The following is an 18,686-nucleotide window of genomic DNA, read 5'->3' as shown; positions in this document are numbered from 1 at the left end:
CTCCAGGGAGTCTTCTCTTCTCATGAGGTGGCCAAAGTACTGGAGCCTCAGCTTCACAATCTGTCCTTCCAGTGAGCACTCAGGGCTGATTTCCTTAAGAATGGATGTATTTGATCTTCTTGCAGTCCATGGGACTCTCAAGAGTCTTCTCCAGCACCATAATTCAAAGGCATCAATTCTTTGGTGATCAGCCTTCTTTATGGTCCAGCTCTCACTTCCATACATCACTACTGGGAAAACCATGGCTTTAACTATACGGACCTTTGTTGCCAAGGTGACGTCTCTACTTCTCAAGATGCTGTCTAGGCCTGTCATTGCCCTTCTCCCAAGAAGCAGGCGTCTTTTAATTTCGTGGCTGCTGTCACCATCAATGACTGTCCACAATGGCCATCCATAAATTTGTTTAATCCAATTTTAAATCCATCTAGGTTGGCAGCCATCACTGCCTCCTGCGGAGTGAATTCCTCAACTTAACCAGGCGCTGCATGAAGAAGGACTTTTTCTTTCACAAGCTCTGGGGGTTTTGCTAGCCCTCCTCTAAGTATCTGACCACAAATGGGCAGCTTCTGCCGGTGCTCAGACAAGATTCTGAATTGCTTCCCCAAACATAGACATACACACTAATAATAACAACAATAATAGTAATAGTAATACCTCACCCATCTGACTGGGATGCCCCAACCACTCTGGGCAACTAACTGATACCCAGGTATGCCAGAGATATTAAAGATTGCTGGAATGGGATGGCCAGTTGTGCTGTGTGCACAGACACACTATTTAGAGCCCAAGGCAAAAATGAAGTGCACATTCAGTGCCAAGACAGGTTTCCTTTGACCAGCCTCACCCCAGGCTCTTGATTTGGTGAACCTTCCGACTGATGAAGGTATTTTGTGGCATTAGATGTGCCTTAGGACAGCCTCAAATCCGTTCTGGAGAGTTCATCGTCTCATAGAACGGTGGGGTTGGGAGGCTTGCAGGAATCTCCAGCATCCACAACAGAGGACCTTCCAGCCTCCAAGGAAGGAGACTCCACCACCTTCTGAAGGTGTTCGCTCTGTGGGGAACCCAAGGACAGATTTGGGATGGAGCCACAGGGGGAATCCTTCCTCTGACAGGATGTTCCAGTGGCAGGACAAAATAAAAGGGTCGGGAGATTTTCCAAAACGAGAGTGGCCATCAAACCCCGAACCATGCGGGCGAAGGGAACCTTTTTCTCTGTTTCACTTATTTGGAGGGTTTTTCTCTGGGACAAAAAAGCTTTTTTTCTTTTTGGCACAAGGGAGGGCTGGCAAGCGTCACCCTGGGAGACAAGGCCTTTGTCTCCTGCTGGGGCAGTGCCTGGTCCCTGGACCACTAGCTCTCAACTCCAGAGCCACTTGAAGAAAGAGGAGAGGAGGAGGAGAATTCAGGAAGCTGCGGCTCTCAATTCTGGCTTCCGGCCTGCCTTGGCCAGATGGCCGGACAGGGCAGGGTGTGGGCGAGTGGCCCAGTTCCCTTATTTATCTAGGAAACTTACACAACCCTCAGCTTTGCCTGGAGATAAATTCAGGCACTAAGGCACTGCCTGCAGCACAAACACAAAGGGCACAGCTAGGCTACACATCCGCCAGCCCAGCCCCCCAGAGGTGGTTTGCTGAGACGCCACCCCCTCCTGGCTTCGCCTTCATGATTCCGCTACAATTCTTGGCTCAAGGCCAGAGGAAGATCTGCTCAAAGCCACCTGCCAAACCAGGAGCGTCACGGGTCCAAGATGCCTTGTCCTGCATCCACCCAGAGGCCTGCTCATCACAACCAGGTGTCAAAAGTGTGACCCACATGGGACCCACTCTGGACTCGGGAAAACGTCTGGTGGGCAACTCTAAACTTATTGCAGTTAAGGTATCCAAAGCCCATTTTATCCTGATTTCTTGGAAGGGTGTTCATAGGTGTCTGGGTGGTTTGAGAGGAGTCAGCCCTCCCATACTTCGCAGGACGGCGTGTGCCAAGGCCTGCAAGGGAGGGGAAATCACGAATCGTTGGTGCTTGCCACATGGAACGCCAACACGGCAGCTTCTCAACATCGCTTGTGACAATTCCCACCAAGCCACCCAAATTCCCCAGTTGTTGTTTTTTTTAAAAAAACCACACAACCCTTTTTTACTTGCTTGCCTTGGGTCTCCTTGCTTTCTCATTCTGCCTAGGAACACAGAACTCTCAAGGTGCTACACACCTCGAGTCAGATTTCCAAACAGGCGTTGAAACCAAGATGTGATTAAGGGGCAGACATGCCAGCACCACTTGGCACCAAGCCCTTTCCTTCGGCACAGAGGCTGCTCGCTCTTGGGCCCGATCCTTTCCCCCTCCTGCTGGGTGATCACTTTGTGGGAGGAAGGGAGGGAGCAGACTCCAGCCAGCTTTCCATTTTCCAAAAGGTGGGCTGGGTGGGGGATATGCTGGAGAAGGGCTCTTGTGCTCAGCTCCTGCCTGTGGGCTTCTCCCTGGGGCACCCGATGGCCATGGCAAGAACGGGATGCCTTACGAGGTGGCGCCCATTGGCCTGATCCAGCAGGCTTTTCCGATGCTCTGATGGAGAGCAGCCTGCATCTCCCCAGCCTGCTGCCAGAATAGCTCTCTCCATCTGTCATTTACTAGGACCTGCTCTTGCCGTTGCTTCCAAGAAGGCCGCTTGCTCGAGCGCGTTGAGGAGCATGACAGCATTTCCCTTGCATAACAGCACCAGAAGAGCCTGCTCTTCTGTGTTTCCATGAGAATCATAGAACCGTAGAATGTTAGAGTTGGAAGGGACCCCAAGTCATCTAGTTCAGCCCCTGCGATGCAGGAGCCTCCAGGACAGATGACCATCCAACCTCTGCTCTCCAAGGAGTGAGCATCAGAAGAGCCTGCTGAAACAGGCCAGTAGTTCACCTGGGTCCTCATCCTGCTCTCACAATGGCTGAACAGTTGCCTGTGGGAAACCAGCAAGCAGGATCCGGGCGCAAGAGCCCTCTTCCCTAGCGAGGAGCCCTTGATAGCCCTCTCCCTTGCCCCTGCCCCTCCCTGCAGGCCAAGAGACAACCAGGAGAAGTTGGCACCATTGAAGAAGCTTTCTCCCTTGCTTGGGGGGCATGAAATTGTGCCATGTGCCCCTTTCCAGGTGGGAGTGCCCAGCACATCGCTCTCATGGATGACCAGGGATCCCACCAGGCCAGTGTGATGTGGTGGTTAGAATGTCAGACTAGGAGTGAACTGGGTTCAAATCCCACCCAGCCTGAAGCTCATTAGGTTAGCCTGGCCCAGTCACTGCCTCTCCACCTAACCCTACCTCGCAGGGTTGCTATGAGGATCAAATGAGGAGGAGGAGAGCCATGTACACCACTTTGAGCTCCTTGGAGAAAACAGTGGAATATAAATGCATTCAATCAATCAATATATTGATATATCTGCAATTAGCTTTTAAGGTGCCATAAGACTAACTCTGGTAGGCAATTTACACATGCATGTTCTCTGCTGCGAAATTCAAAAGCCTTCTAACATCTGCCAGCCAGAAATCTCTTTTAAATTCTGTTTTGGAACCCCTTGTAAAGTCAGAAGTTGAATTCAGGCTCATGGATTACCTTAAAGGGGTAGAGGACAGTTAGGAAACAGCCAGTATCCAGCTGCACCTAAAATACCAGGACTCAGATCCATTGCCCAAATACAATTATTTCCCCAAGCTCTCTGTGGCCTCACCTCTGATCCAAGGTCCACAATTCCTCCACCAACTGTCACTGTGAAGCTGAACTTAGTGGATTAAAGGGTTTCAAGCCATTTCTACATCCAGCAAAAAAACCAAGTGCCTCCCCTCAAGGTTCTCTTGCAATCCTAGTCTTGAAAGTTGCCCAGTCCAGGCAGGAAGTCCAGTATGACAACCTGGCTTCTCCAGGAGAGGCCACCCAGTTCCCAGACAGCCTGAGGCACAGCAATGCAGCTGGCACCAGGAAGAAGTTCTCCCTCAGGTTTCATCTAAATCCTCTTTCTTGCTATTTGAGCCCAGCGGACTTCGGGTCCAACCCTCTGGAAGATCTCAGGGCAGTCGTGAAACTTGCTCTCATTCTCCATCCCGCAAGAAGACAGGTGGATGCCGTGCAGAAAGGAGGTTATGGCGTTCGCTTCCCATTCCCCCAAAGAGAAGCCAGGAAGAGTGACTCAGACCTGTGGGGAGGGACCCACGGCAGCCACAGCCCACCTGCCAGGTTGATGTCATCTGCAGAGTCTTGCATTGCTAAGGAGAAGCTCATGACTGTTCCAGGAAAGGCAACCAAACAGGCACTGATGGACAAAATGTCTCCTGAGAGCCAGAGTGAGGCCCCACCTCACGGAGGCCAGCGCCTGACACAGCAGGGAAGGCAGGAGACAAGGGCAGCTTGTGGGTCCTGGGTGGGCTCCCTGCCACCTCTTCTGCAGAACCACCCCTAGAGGCCCTTTGATGGAGAAACAAGCGTACAGAAATCACCCGTCTGAGACCTCGTTGCCCACAGAGCACCCCCACTGGGAAACCACAATCCATTGCTTCGGCATTTATTTTTACCTCTTGCACTTTTAGCCCACCAATATCCTCCAAGGAGCTGAAAGTGGCATGCTCCTCCCCATTTCACCTACACAACAGCCCTGTCAGGTAGGTCAAATTGTGTTGCCCAGAACTGGACACAATATTCCAGGTGTGGTCTGATCAAGGCAGAAGAGAGGGTACCATGACTTTCCTTGGTCTGGACATTGGACTTCTCTTGATGCAGCCTAGAATAGCATTCACTTTCTTCTGCTGCTGCATCACACTGTGGGCTCAGGTGAGGCTTGTGGTCCACCAAGACCCCCAGACCTTTTCCACATGTGCTGCTGGTAAGCCATGTTAAGGAAAATTCTGGGTTGAGAGGATACTCAACAGCCCAACTCATTGGGCAGAGCCTGCGGGTCTATAGGGTCAGAAAGGAAGGAAGTTCCAGCCAAAATAGGAGCAAAACAGTGGTCAGTAGACCACGATCTTTATTGTTGTGCAACAGCTCCCCCCAGGAGTAAGAACCCTGAGCATGAGGTGACACCCTCTTTTAAACCTTCCCTCTTTCCCCCAGAATACACTTCAAGCAGCATCATTGACACATCACCTCTACATCACTAGCATGTCACAAATGGGGAGGGGTCTACAAGGGTTACACAAGTTCAACATTAGGTCACTTTCTCAGACTCCCAACACCTCTTAAGTATCTCCGAAAGAACAATAAAACTCTTTACCTCTCCTTGCCCTCAGGACTTATCTGGAGGTGGGCTTTCAGAACACCTGACTTGCTAAACTGCCTCTGCAGATGTCCACTGCTACCCCCTTGGTCACTCCCTGGGTGGGGTGCTCCCTGGTGTGTATGTGCTCTCACACTTGGAGAATTGTGGTGGGATGCCTTGTTCCTGCTGCCTACGTGACTTCCTGCTTCTTGGTTCACGGAGGGAGGTAGAGCCCAAATTCACCTTTCTTTAAGGGTTAAAATGCCACTGGAATGAGGAGAGTTGGTTAAAGAATGGATTTTCTACGAATTTATAAAGCTAGGTATCTTCCCTGAGCTGTCAAGTCAAAAGGATACATTCAGGCATAATATTTGTAACATTGTAACAACTTTAAAGATGGGGGGGCATGTCATTTCCATAAGAGCCAAGCATCTTCTATGTGCGCAACTGGTTCTTCCTGCTTGAGTGTAAAAACTTGCGTCTGTCCCTACTGAAATCCGCTTTGTTAGTTTTGGCCCAGTTCTCCATGCCATGCAGCTTTTTATAAACATCTATCATGCCGTCTCTCACTTGCCCTTTCTCTAAAACTAGAGAGTCCCCAATGCTAGGAGAGGGTGTTACGAGCCACCTGCCCCTGGTGGCTATTGGAGCCATGAGACAAGCAGGTTGCAGGACGGCAGCAGCCAAACACCCACCGAGGCCACGACTCCGGGGCTCAAGCTTAGAGACTTCGCCACCAGCTTCCAAGAGCAAGCCCACATCCCCAGGGCCACCCACCTGGGAGGAGCATCTCAGGATGGCCAGAGGAAGCTGCAACACCCATTCATCTCCTGCTGGAAGCCCCAGTGGGAAGTGGCCTTTCGTGGGGGGCCCCAATGCCATCTCCCTGCAACCAGATTTTTATCAGAGCAAAATCCCGATGTTCTTCTTCCTCACCGGCACAAAACCAGTGATCAGGAAAGAGATCGGAGAGGCAGGAAGTTGCATACACAGAAGGCAGCAGACTCTCCTTCATTGGAGGTTGCTGAGCAAAGGTTGGCTGGACTAGATGACCCTTGGAGTACCTTCCAAATTCACAGATTCTCTGTGGAACAGCATCTGAACTTACAAATTCATATTCAAGGTAAGCAGTGAAGGAAGGAAGCCGAGGCTGAGCAGGCAGCCGAGTGTGGAGGATGCAGCAGTGGGTCTTGATCTGCTGGGATAAAAAATGAAAATCCCATTCTCGGGCCTAACTCAAGGGTTACAAAATAGTCTATAAATATGGGGAATAAATCCCATTTAAACGGACCTAAGAAGAAGGCAATGGCTCACCTACTCCAACATCCTGATCTCCCACGGACCAAACAGATGGCATTATGGAAACCCACCAGGAGGATTCAAGCCCAAGAGCCACCTTCCCTCTTGCAGCTTCCAGCAGTGGGTATTCAGAAGCATTTACTGCCCCGACCGTGAAACAGAGCGGAGCCATCAATATCCCTCTCCTCCTTCATGAATTGGTCTGATCCTCTTTTAAAGGCATCTCTGTTGGTGACCATCACTGCCTCCTTGGGGAGTAAGCTCCATAGTTTAACTCTGCTACATGAATAAGTCATTTCTTGATATATTTGACCAGAATCTTCCAGCTTCCTGGGATGTCCATGAGTTCCAGCGTTATGTGAGAGGAAGTCCATGCTGTGCACAATTTTACAAGCCTCTATCCTCTTACTTTCCTTTTCTCTATTTAAGATTAAATCCCAAACTCTGCAGCCTTTCTCTGCCCCCATGATCATTCTGGCGGCCCTTCTCTGGACCTTTTCCAAATCTACAATCTCCTCTTTGAGGTGAGGCAACCAGAACTGGACACAGCATCCCAGATCCGGTTGCACCATAGATTTGCAGAACAGCATTCTGATATCAACAGATTTATTTCCATTTCCTTTCCTAGTGATCCCTAGCATGGAATTTGCCTTTTTCGCAGCTGGGTTGACATGCTGAATTTCTTGTCACTCTGACAAACCTTGGTTGCTCCTCCTGGCCTGCCCAGACTCGGGAGAGCGAGACCACGAGATTTGGGTTCAGGTGACCTTTCTCAGGTGAGAGGGGCAGGAGGAGAATTGGGGGGTGAGCAAAGCAGCCAAGTCCTCCTCTCTGGAGGTTTGCATAGTGTGGGGGCTGTTAAGGTGTAACCCAGACCCTCTCCAACATCTTTTTATAACCACAGCTGGCATGAAGAATTAGGAGTCAGAGGAACACTGAGCCAACCATCCAGCAAGACAGTTCAAAGCACAATTTAACTACGGTTCAGGGGTTCCCAAAACCTTTGGGGGCCCCCACCCCCTTGGTTCCACAAACTCATCCTCTACTGTACCCTACAAAAAGCATTCTTCAGAATAGAAGTTTGCACAACCCATTAAGGAAGGCAATAATACAACAAAACTCAAAACAGTAACCAATTAATGCAACAAATGGATGAACTTGATCTGTCAGCTTTTCAAAGTCTGGTGGCCATTTACACCCCAAGCTTCCCCCTGCTGCCCCCTTGCCTCTCAATACCCCCCCCCCACTCATGTCCCATCACCCACTTTGGGAGCCACAGCTCTAGAACAAGCCATGCGCCTCAAGAGGTCAGTGGGAGGACTGCCGCATGCGCGCCATGGATGAGCATGTTTGCTGACAAATCCTGCTGAATCCAGCATGACCACAAATCCACAGACAGACACATCCCTGCTTGACTGCAGAACCAGGGCGAGGGCCCCCCAGAAATCACAGGAGAATCATAGATAACACTGACAATTGTGCCTGCCTAGATATTATTCTGGTGGATAAGAGGAGCCACCCAAGATGGATAATCCCTTCCTTCGCTCTCACAGCACAAAAGTATCAAAAAATGGAATTACGATGTGTTTAATAATAATAATAATAATGCACCCAAACAAAAAGAAATAAGCAGAAATATCTTTTTCTATTTCCCCTTTCAGCTATTAAGAGTGTATTGCTAAAATACACCCTGGAAAGTAATTCAGCAATGCACAATGACTACTGCAACAGTAGTGGGGGGTGGGGGGTGGGGGGTGGGGGGTGCAATTCTGCAGATTTGCCATTTCACACAATATTTGCAGGTAAGAGATGAGATTCTCCCCATTTCACGGGCTTTAGATTTACTAAGGAAACAGATGATATTGTAAACAATCCATTTTCCCGAGGAGGATAAACTCAGAAAAGAGGCTTCGGAGAATGCAGGCACCAGAGATATTTCCATTCTCTTCTTGATCTGTGGAGCCCCCGCGGTGCTGCCCTTACAGCATCAAGGAACAATTCTTTTCAGCCAACAGGGCTCCTCTGGGCCCCCATCTCCCCACTGCTGCCCCCCCCCAGATGCCCTGCAAAACATAGGCCAAGGGAGGAAAGTGTCAGCAGCGGAGGAATGTGCATGCACCGGATGAAGAAACCGCTTGTGGCCCTCCCCTCTGCTCTTCTCTGTACTGCCAGTCATTGGGGATGCCAGTGGGGGGCTGGGGTCCAGCAACATCAGCCCCCCACTGGCCACTCTGCTGGGGGGCTGACAAGGAGACCAGAAACCCATGCAGTGCCCTGGGGTCCCCACCTCTTGAGCTAGACCAGGGGTCAGCAAACGTTTTCAGCAGGGGGCCGATCCACTGTCCCTCAGACCGCAGGGGCAGACATACGGTTTACCCACAGATCTGCCCTGCAATAAGGCAGATGGCAGCACGTTGAATCTAGCGAGGGTGAACGGCCGTCTATATTTAGATATTTGTAATTTTGACACATATACTGCTGGGGTGAAACCATCTTTGACTGCTGGGTGCTTATTCATCTCACTCACATGACACTGAAATTCTAGGTCCCAAATTCGTTGGCAAATTGAGCAACTGGTATTTGGCAGCATAGTTGCCTCCTTGATCGCTTTGGTGGCCCCTTCCTGAAACTTCTCCAACTCTGCAGTGTCCTTTTTGAGGGGAGGCAACCAGAACAGCACAGTATTCCAAAGCCAGTCACACCACCGATTTGTATAATGGCCCTATATTGGATTTTGCCCCTGGTTATTAGATTCCACATGGTTGATTTTTGTGGTTTTTACAGTTTACGTTGTATTGGCATATTTATGGATTGCAACCTGCCCAGAGATCATTTGATACAGGGCAGCTTAGAAATGCAGTAGCGGCAGCTGACGTTATTAATAAATATAAGATGCATTTTTTGCGCTCAGGTACCTCAAGGTGATTTCTTTCAGAGCAAACGCAACAGAGACGCTGAAATCAGATAGAAACAGCAAAGAACAAAAACTAAAATCCTCTTGCAGCAACACATTTAAAGGGGGCAAGTCTTCCCTGCCCCCAGGTGAAGAATGAGCCCCATGAAACCACAGAGAAGGATGAGGAGGATTAAACAAAGTGGCGTAGTGTGGGTTGTCAGCACCCGGGGCAAGGCAAGTAATTTGCGCCCCCTGACCCGTGGATTTGCGCCCCCTAACCCGTGGATTTGCGCCCCCAACCCGTGGATTTGCGCCCCCTAACCTGTGGATTTGCCCTAACCCCAGATGTTGCGCCCGGTGCGGCCAGCCCCCCCTGCACCCCCCCCCACGCTACGCCACTGGTGGAGACCCCCTTGCATGAGCAGCAAGGGAAGGAGCAGCACAGGGCAGAGGTGAATTGGGGAGAGGGCCAAGGACATGGATAGGGGAGCCCTCACAGGGGCAGGGTGCACAACTGTGGCATGCAGTCCTGTTGGGAAGACTGGCACCCCCAGGTTAGAGGGCAAAGAGGCTCAGGCCAGGAAGGCAGCTTTGCTGAAAAAGATGGAGCTCTCTTCTGCAGTAGACAGCGAGCATCACCAACCGGAATGGCTTTTTAAAAGAATTGTGCAAATTCATGGAGGACAAAGCTCTCGATGGCTCCTGGCCACAAGGACTCTGCTCTGCCTCCCCAGTGAGAGGCAGAGATGCTTCCAGTTGCTGGAAACCCCAGGAGGGGAGAGGGATGCTCTTGTGCTCGGATCCTGCTTGTTGGTTTCCCATTTAGGGCATCTGGTTGGCCACTGGGAGAAGAGGAGGCTGGACTAGATGGGCCTGATCCAGAAAGCTCTTCTGATGTTCTTCAGTCCGGTACCTGCTTTCCAAAAGGAGATTGTTGGCTGCTTTGAGACTCCTTACGGGGAGTGAAAGGCACGGGATCAAGTCCAAACTCTTCTTCTTCTTCTCTTCTCTTCTCCAAATGAGTCACTAGGGAGCACTGGTGGAGGAACAGGGGTGCGGGGGGAGCGCACTGTCCCCGGCGGCACGATCCCAGTGGGGTGCCATCACGGCTCCCCGCCTCTTGTGCTGGGGGCCACGCCACTGCAAGCTGCATGCCACGTCCCCAGGATGCACATCACGCCCCTGTAGGTGGCCTGCCCCGCCCCCGAGATGCGTGCCAGCCCCGCCCCCGCCTGCTCTCCGCCACCACTACCCCGCCAGAGCTTGAAGCTCTGCCACTGCTAGGGAGGTGGAGGGGAGCTACTCGATTTAGACAGATGATCTCTGTGAAGTCTATTGGCATAGGAAGAACATAATAAAGGTGGAGAGAAGGAAGGGGCCATGGTGCGCTCAAGCTGATTGTTCTGTTCCATTACAAAATATCAATTGGCTGGAAGGATCCCCACCCCTGGCGTCAATTCTGGCTCCTTCTCCCTCAGCCCAGCCCTCCAAACCAAAGAAGACCTCGGAAGCTACAGGGACTTCTGGTTGGTCAACAGGGGGGAAGGGGTGATAGGCCTGATCCGGCTGCTTCTGGGCTCCTCACCAAGATGTGTCTTTCTCCTCAAGCCAGAGGAATGCAGAGAGGGAAGGGGCTCAAGGCCCAGAGGCAGGAGTGGGGTAGGAGGCCAAGGAGAGAGGGAGGCTGGAGCCAAAGAGGGAAGCACGGGCAGAACGCAAGGGGTGGGACCTGTTCTCCTGCAACACTGAGTGGCAGGGGAGGGTCTGGGGGACCCACCAGGGGGCATCTGCCTTGCCACACCGACCCTGCCTGGGACCCTGATCAGAGATTCTTTAGCTGAGATCCCTGCACTGGACGAGGTTGGAATAGATGACCCTTGGGATCCCTTCCAATTCTATGGCTGTTTTGAATGTGCATCATTTGGATTTGCATTATTCTGTATTTGTATTATTGTGTTTGTATGTATTTGCTCTAACGCCTGATGAATTTACTGTATGGTTTTGTGTTTTTATATTGTTGCAAACTGCTGTGATATATTTTCATGAAAGAGTGGTATATAAATAGTGTGTGTGTGTGTGTGTGAAGAATGTATCTGCTTGTTCCTGGGAGTTGCCCTGGGAGTCTTTTGGCGGAAAGGCAGCATGTAAATAAACAGTAACGTAGCCTAACAAGCCATAGCTTCGCATGGACCCACAAAGCCATGGGCTCTGGAGAGGAGATGGCAACGGTCTCCTTCCTCCTCAGGTTCTGTGGCACCAACTGGGAGCTAAGCCATGGTTTGCTTTCGGGTCACCTGCTTTTGGTTTGTCTGGAGTCTGTCAACCCACAAGCCCAGATTCAGAGGACAAGTTCTGCCAAACCATGACTTAGCTCTCAGCTGCAAAGTGGGCACATTCTCCTCTCTGAGAGACCACACCTGCATGCCCACATGAAGCCATGGTTGGGCTTAGCATGACAAACTGGGCTGGCATCTCTTGACTGGTGCTGGAAGCTGAGGCAGGAGCCTCAACTTCTAATGCTCATGCTTTGGGGAGCACCAGAGGATCTGTAGCAGCCCTAATTCTTCAGCAAAAGGGTCCTTTTGATCCGAGAACAAATACCTTGTACTGCTGTAGTCCAGAGACATCCATCAACAACCAGGATAACAAATTGAAACGAGCACCTGCTCTCATGTAGCTTCTCCCTTATTTATGCTTCAAGATCTGCTCCTCTCCCATAAATGGAAAAGAAAACCAGTGAGGAGGAGGAGGCCAGGGATTTTGCCAGGCTGAACTGAGCTCTCTGGGTTGTCTGGGAGGCTCAGCAGGACAACCCTATGACCCAGGACTGCTCTGTCCGCTCCTCTCTGGCTGGAAGGTTTGCTGAGATTCCTGTAGTGCATAGACTAGATGAAGCAACTCTACAATTCTATGAACCTCTTATCTCCTCCAGCTCTCCCATGCCAACTCCCACAGGTATGATCCTTGTAGGTGTGTTTCCAAGCCCCTGGGTGGTGAGAGGACATCAGCACCCCGGACTTTGGTTTATCCATGCCTTGGGAACTCTGCACTGTCCAGGACAGACCACCACCTCCCGTCTGTGAAACATTTCAGGCAGCGGGCAAGACCAGAGAAGTGGGGGCATCGGGACATCCTCACAGCCCAAGGATGCTCTCTAACTAATTTGATCCTTCCAGTTCTCCACAGAGCCTTTGCTCAAATCCTCATCAGCCAAACAGAAACCCAAAATGGCAGCTTCCATAGCGCCCCCTGGGAACTCAGGCTTGTAGGGCCACCAAAATGCCCAAGAGCCTTGGGCCCCTCTTCCCCTCCAAGCCGCAAACTAGGACTCCACCAGTTGAGAAAGGAAATGCTCCAGCATTTGAAGGGGGCTTCTTTCGAGCTCTGGTCTTCAGCTGGTGGGCCAAGAATCACTAGCAGGTCTTGGACTGATTTGAGCAGCAGCTGGAACAGGAGCCCGGCCACCATGGAAATAGATGGGAAAGGTTAAGAAATGGGTCCCCCAATGCATGTTTGGGGGCACTGGGTTTTTTGAAGCCGAGGCTGGACAGACATCTGTCACGGATGCTTTAGTTGTGATTCCTGAATTGCAAGGGGTTGGACTAGATGACTCTGATTCTATGCAAAGTGCATCCTGGGTCTGAAAAGGCTGAAGGCTTTAGAGGCTGCTTCCAAGCGTGATGTTGGAACCGGCTAGTCCACAAAACTGGCAAGATCCACGCTGGCAGGAACCAAGGTCTGATGTCTCTCCCTCGCTCTGGCCAATTGTGTGTCAAAACCTCGCACACGTGACCCATAAAGGGGAGAGGCTCAGAAGCATTTCACGTCTCCCTTGAAATCGGCCTCAGGTGCCCAAAGAACAGCCCCCTTTCCACTCATTCTCTCCCTCTCTCACACACAGGCGCACCTCTGGGGCCAAATCCTGCCCCTCACCTCCCCCTTCCACCCACTCCATGTGGTGCTTCTACAACTGCTGCACCTTTTGAACAGACACACACGGAGCTGCAAGGCCGGCACAATCCTGCAAGGCTTGTTGTTTTGTTCTGGAGTAGCATCTATTTCAGGCTCAAGGGCACGGGAGACACCGAGAGGAGAAAGCAGCCGCCACTACGAAGGCAGCTTTTGGTCCTGCCGGGCTGAATCGCTCCTCTGACAACGGCCTGCCTGCCTCCTCCCCTCAGCCTCCAGCAGAGATGGTCACATCTGGGTATTCACATGTGGGCCTGAGCACACACACCCCCCACCCACAAGTGCCCTGAGCCATTTGGCATTTGGCCCTCCAAAGGAGGCCAAACACTCTCCAGGCAAATTCCCCGGGAAAGGACTGAACCATGTCCATATTTCAATTTCTTCAGGTGAGGTGGGGGCAGGGAAGACTTCCTTGCCAAGCCTTGTCCCCCTGCCCTATCTGGATCAGCACAAGCTGCTCACACCTGCTCCAAATGACAAGCGCCGGCAACCGCCATGGCTGCTCCACAAGGGGCCAGCTCTCCTTGCCAGCAGACCTCGCCTACTTAGCTGGGTCTCGGCTCAGCCTGCTAAAGACAAAGCTAGTCTAACGATTTTCCCAAGCAGAATGCTTGCTCTGATAGCATCCCCAAAGATTTTCCTATAAAACCAGCCCTGTTATCAAGCCCTCGAGCAGAAGGAGTATCGATCCCCTGGGGGAGAGGGAGGGCAAGCAATTGCAGCCCGGGAGACTTGCCCAGAAGGAGAAGAAAGGCTGGACTCCCCCTTGAAGGTCTCCTTGGTCAGGAGGAAGGATGGGGCTTTGAGGGTCTCCTCCTCCACAACCGCCTTGGGGCTCCTTGGGCAAGTGGGGGTTGGTGGGGGTTGGAATGTGGGTGCCAGCCTTGCAGTCAATGTCCTCCCTCCGCTGCCAGAGGCAGGAAACTCTGGAGGCTGCCTTCTCCTGAGTCTACCTTGGTCTTGTCTACCTCGGCTGCCAGTGATGGCTCTCCAAGGGTTCAGGCCAGGGACATTCCCACTCCCAGCTGGAAACACTTCGGCTTTCAAGGCAGATGCTCCACCACAAGGACCCTCAGGAGGCCCCCAAATGGGACCACATCCTGGGGAGCACCAGTGGAGAGAGTGCGCTGCTGCTGCTGCTGAGGTGGCTCTCAGGTCCTGCTTGCAGGTGGGGAGACCAGGATGCCCGACTAGTCAGGCCTCCACTTTGGTCTGATCCAGCAGCCAGGCTCTTCCACTACACTGCTACAATGGCAAGTAGCAAAGCCTTTATGCCTTAGGCCCTAAAATGAAGCAGCTATCCTCATGCATTATCAGAGCAATCCCTGCAACAGACCTGTAAGGGGCCACCTTTCCTATCCATGTCGCAGCCGAGGGCCAAGGAAATACGGGCTTCCTAAGGCCACCTCATACAGCCAAGGTGACATTTGGACAGAGGACTGGCCTGTCTTCCACCTTCCAACCAGTCGCTACTCAGGGAGTTGCTTATGTGGGATCCAGGAGGCCATGGAGCTCTGTAGCATCTACACTGCCTGGCAACAGACTCTCCAAGGGTCCAGGGTCTCCCTCAGCCCCTACTTGCAACCTTTTTCGGGAAAAGTAGGCGCTCATCCCTTGGGCTCTGGCCTTTCCCTTGAGAACGCCCCCCTCCACCAATCTGTGCACCTGTCCTCTGGTGCAAATAAAAGCGCCAAAGAGAAAGTCGAACTGGGTCTGAGTGTGGGCAGGATGAGCTCCATGGCTCAGAGAAGAGTCTCAACTGGGACAGGCCTGGGGTTTGGGGCCAGGAGCCGCCTCTGGCCAAGCACAAATCCCCAGGCCAAGAAGAAACCGGCTGGACATGAGGCTAAAACAATGTCCAGAGATACTGAGTACTAAGTACCCTTCCCCCACTTGGGGGGCCTCCTTGCCCTCCAGCCCCCCAACTTGCTCCAGAGCTCTGCAAAGACCTCAGACCTGCTCTCAGGGCCTGGAGGGAGAAGGGAGCTCCCACCAGCTCACCATTAAGGGTGCCCCCTGCCCCACTCCCCTGAAAGCCCCACACCAGCAGCCAGGAGGAAGAGACCCCGGCCCTACAAGCACAATTCACAAGGGCCTTACAGAAAGACGCCCCTCTCCACCCCCACCTCCAAAAGGGGGACGAGTTGCAGCAGCAGTTTAGGTCCCCAACGCCAAAGAAAGAGGAGGGCAACTTAACAGTTGGAAACCTCTTTCCTCAGAGACGCGCCCCCTCCTCCAGGGAGCCTGCCATTTCCATGCCCATCGACCTGGGGGGGAGGGATAAAGACCCCACCATTGCCTGGGCTCTGTCCACATCCACATCCTCCCACCCCCAACCCCCCAAAAACCTGCCATTCTCCCCGCCCCCCTCCCGCTTCGGAGCTCAAGCACGCCTTTCCAGGAGGCGCCCCACACCTTCGCAGAGCACCAGCAGGAGGGGGGCAGGAGCGGGGAGATCCAAATCGCTGCGGGAGGGGCAGCCCAAAGACCCTCTCGCCTAGAACCCGGCAGGGACACCCCCCCGCGCGCGCGCTGCTGCGGAGAAAAAAATCTGCGCAGGCAAGAAGCGGAGCGAGGCCCCCGAGGGGTCCAGGTTTTTTGGGGGGAGCCTAGAATCGGCGGCACGAACGGTGCTCCCCCCACCCCGGAGAAATCCCACCCACTCGGCGCCAGGCCCTTGGTTCTACGTGCGGGGAATCGGGGGCTGTCGGCTGACTCCTTCCCCCCGGTGCGGGGGGGGGGGCCGCTCCCGCATCCAGACCCTCCAAAACCGACCCTGGAGCTCCCCCAACCTGCCAGAGCCGCAGCGGCAGGCAAGCGGAGAAGCGAGTTCCGGAGCCCCGAAAACGGGGGAGGATTTGGCAGGTGGGGGGAGGGAGTGCTTTGCAGGAAGCTCCATTCTCTCCCTGAACAGGACGGGGAGGGCGGGGGCGTCCTTCTGTTATAGAACCGGGAAGAAATAAGGAGGGGCAACGCTCACCCCCTCGTCGCGCAGGAAAACCCGGAGAAGGGCGCAGCAGCCACACCTGGCCGTGCCCAGCGGGACCCTCCCCTCCCTTCCCCCTCCCTCCGACGGGGAGGGCGAGAGGAAACAGGCCCCCCATTGGGAAGAGGTGGCTCGCCCCCTCCCCTCCCCACGTCTCCCAGCCCCCTTCCCCCCCTCCCCGCGCGGGGGCTGCAATGCAGAGAGCGCGAGCCGAGGCGCTTACCTGCTGCCTCCCGGGGAATCCGACCGGCCGCCCGGGGCGCTCCGTCTCCGGCGGCCGCCTTCCTCCTGCTGCTGCTGCTGCTGCTGGCCGCCTTCCTCGTCGTCGTCCGCCCGCTCCCTGCTCCGGTGCGCCGCTCACCAGGCGCCGCGGCAGGCGCCGCATCCTAGAGGCGAGAGGCGGCGGCGGCCCCGGGCGGCGGCGGCGGCACAAGAGCGGCTGCGCTCGGGGCCGGAGCGCCCGGCTCGGCGGGCGCGCTCAAGCCGCCGAGCTCGCCCCATGGGAAGCGCGCGGGCGGCGGGAAGCGACTCCACCGGCCCGGGGGTGACCTTGCCCGGCCCCGACGCCCTGCGCGCCGCCTCGCCCGCCGCTCCCGCGATGCGCAAAGATCCCTCCGGGCGCGCCGCGCCCTCGCTGGCCCCGGGCCCCTCCGCCCCAGCGCCGCCGCCGCCGCCCCGGCCGCCGATCACATCCCCGCCGCCGTCGTAGCCGCCGCCGCCGCCGCCAGGCACGAAGGACAGAGCGCGAGCGAGAGGAGCAGGCGCGCCGGAGCCTCGGCCGGGCGCCGTTCAGTGGCGGCGCCGCGGGGACAGTGGCAGCCGAGCGCCGCCCGCCTGGGCTCCTCCGAGCGCGCCGAACCGAGCCTCTCCTTCGCCGCCGCCGCCGCCCGCCGCGGCCAGCTCCATCCCCGGCGCCGCACCACCAGAAGCCCCGGAACGAGGCGGCTGCCGCCCGGCCGAACCCCGCTCGCCTCGCTGCCGCATGAAGCCTTGTGGCGGCGGCGGCGGCGGCGGCGTCTCCTCCGCAGTCCGAAGCGCGCCCGAGTGGCGGAGACGGGAAGCGTCCGGCGGCGCGGAGGGGCGGGCAAGCGGGCGGGCGGGGAGGGGGCGGCGCCGGCGCAGGAGCTGCGAGGCGGCGCCCGCCTAGCCCGGCCTCCAATAAAGGCGCCCGCCGCCCAGACGCCCCTCCACTCGGCGGCGGCCGGGGCTGAGCCGGGACGCACCGCCGAGGCCGTCGGGGAGGGGGCTGCCCTGCCTGCGCCCCTCGCCCCCGGTCTCTTCCTCCGGGCGGTGCCCGCCTGTTCTGCCGCGACCACCGCTTCTTTTCTCCTCCCCGCCTCCACCAACAAAGAGACGGGGCGCGGGGTCTCGGCTCCGTCGGGTGCCGCTCCCTCTCGGATGGCAAGTTCGGCGACGCCGGAGCTGCCGGGGCGCGGGAGAAGGTCCGCGGCGCCGCGCTTCCGAGCGACGAATGGAACGCCGGCCGGACGCCCCGTCGGAAGAGGATGGAGTTTGTGGGGTGCCCGGCGTGGGGCGGGGGCTCAGGGCAACAGCACGAGGGCCAGCGGTTCTGCGACGTGCTGCTGCCCTCCGGAGCGGGCCCGAGGGCAGCTAGCTGAGCCGAGAAGGGACGCGCTCCTCCCGACGGGGCTCGCGCTCGGCCGGCCTCTCTCCAGCTCCGCTCCAGGGCGCGGCGCGGGCGCTTCTTCCGACGGCGGGAAGGCTAGACGGGAGCTCCGCTCCGTGGCGGAGGTGGCGAAGGGGTGTTGCTTCGCTTTCACCGGGCAACGGGGCCGAGGCGATCTGCCTGCGTGGAGGGAAAGCGGGCAGCAGGCCGGACTCTTAGCTGACAGCGGCGACGTCCATTTAAATGTGTTTGTGGGAGTGGGGGGGGTATTGATTTGTTCTTGCTTTTATGATGTGTGTTTTGTTCTCATTTTGTATTTCTAAGTCCCAAACCACCCTGTGATCTTCAGAGGAAGGGTGGCATGCAGGTTTAATAAATAATTCCAGTTGCAGATGGGTAGCCCTGTTGGTCTGCCATAGTCAAAACAAACAAAAATTCCTTCCAGTAGCACCTTAAAGACCAACTAAGTTAGTTCTTGGTATGAGCTTTCGTGTGCATGCACACTTGCATGTGTATCTGAAGAAGTGTGCATGCACACGAAAGCTCATACCAAGAACTAACTTAGTTGGTCTTTAAGGTGCTACTGGAAGGAATTTTTTTTGTTTTAATAAATAATGTTAATGATAATAAAGTTCATGGGCCTGCCTTTCAGGGGGTTGTAGGAGTACTGAGGGGGCTTG

General features: G+C 54.9%; 1 protein-coding gene across 3 annotated transcripts in view; it reads right to left on the bottom strand.

Moving 5' to 3' along the window:
* The window catches only part of LRFN5 (leucine rich repeat and fibronectin type III domain containing 5), a 70,139-nt gene extending 53,066 nt beyond the window's left edge, over positions 1-17,073 (bottom strand). For all 3 annotated transcript variants that reach the window (XM_028728828.2, XM_028729693.2, XM_028728130.2), the window contains exon 1: positions 16,603-17,073. The gene's annotated coding sequence lies outside the window, so the exon portion shown is untranslated. The remainder of the gene's footprint in view (positions 1-16,602) is intronic.
* Positions 17,074-18,686: the final 1,613 nt, after the last annotated feature.

Source organism: Podarcis muralis, chromosome 1 (genome assembly GCF_964188315.1).
Source record: "Podarcis muralis chromosome 1, rPodMur119.hap1.1, whole genome shotgun sequence".
Classification (NCBI taxonomy): Eukaryota; Metazoa; Chordata; class Lepidosauria; order Squamata; family Lacertidae; genus Podarcis; species Podarcis muralis.
Note: the sequence above shows the minus strand (reverse complement) of the source record. Positions and strands in the feature narration are given on the sequence as shown.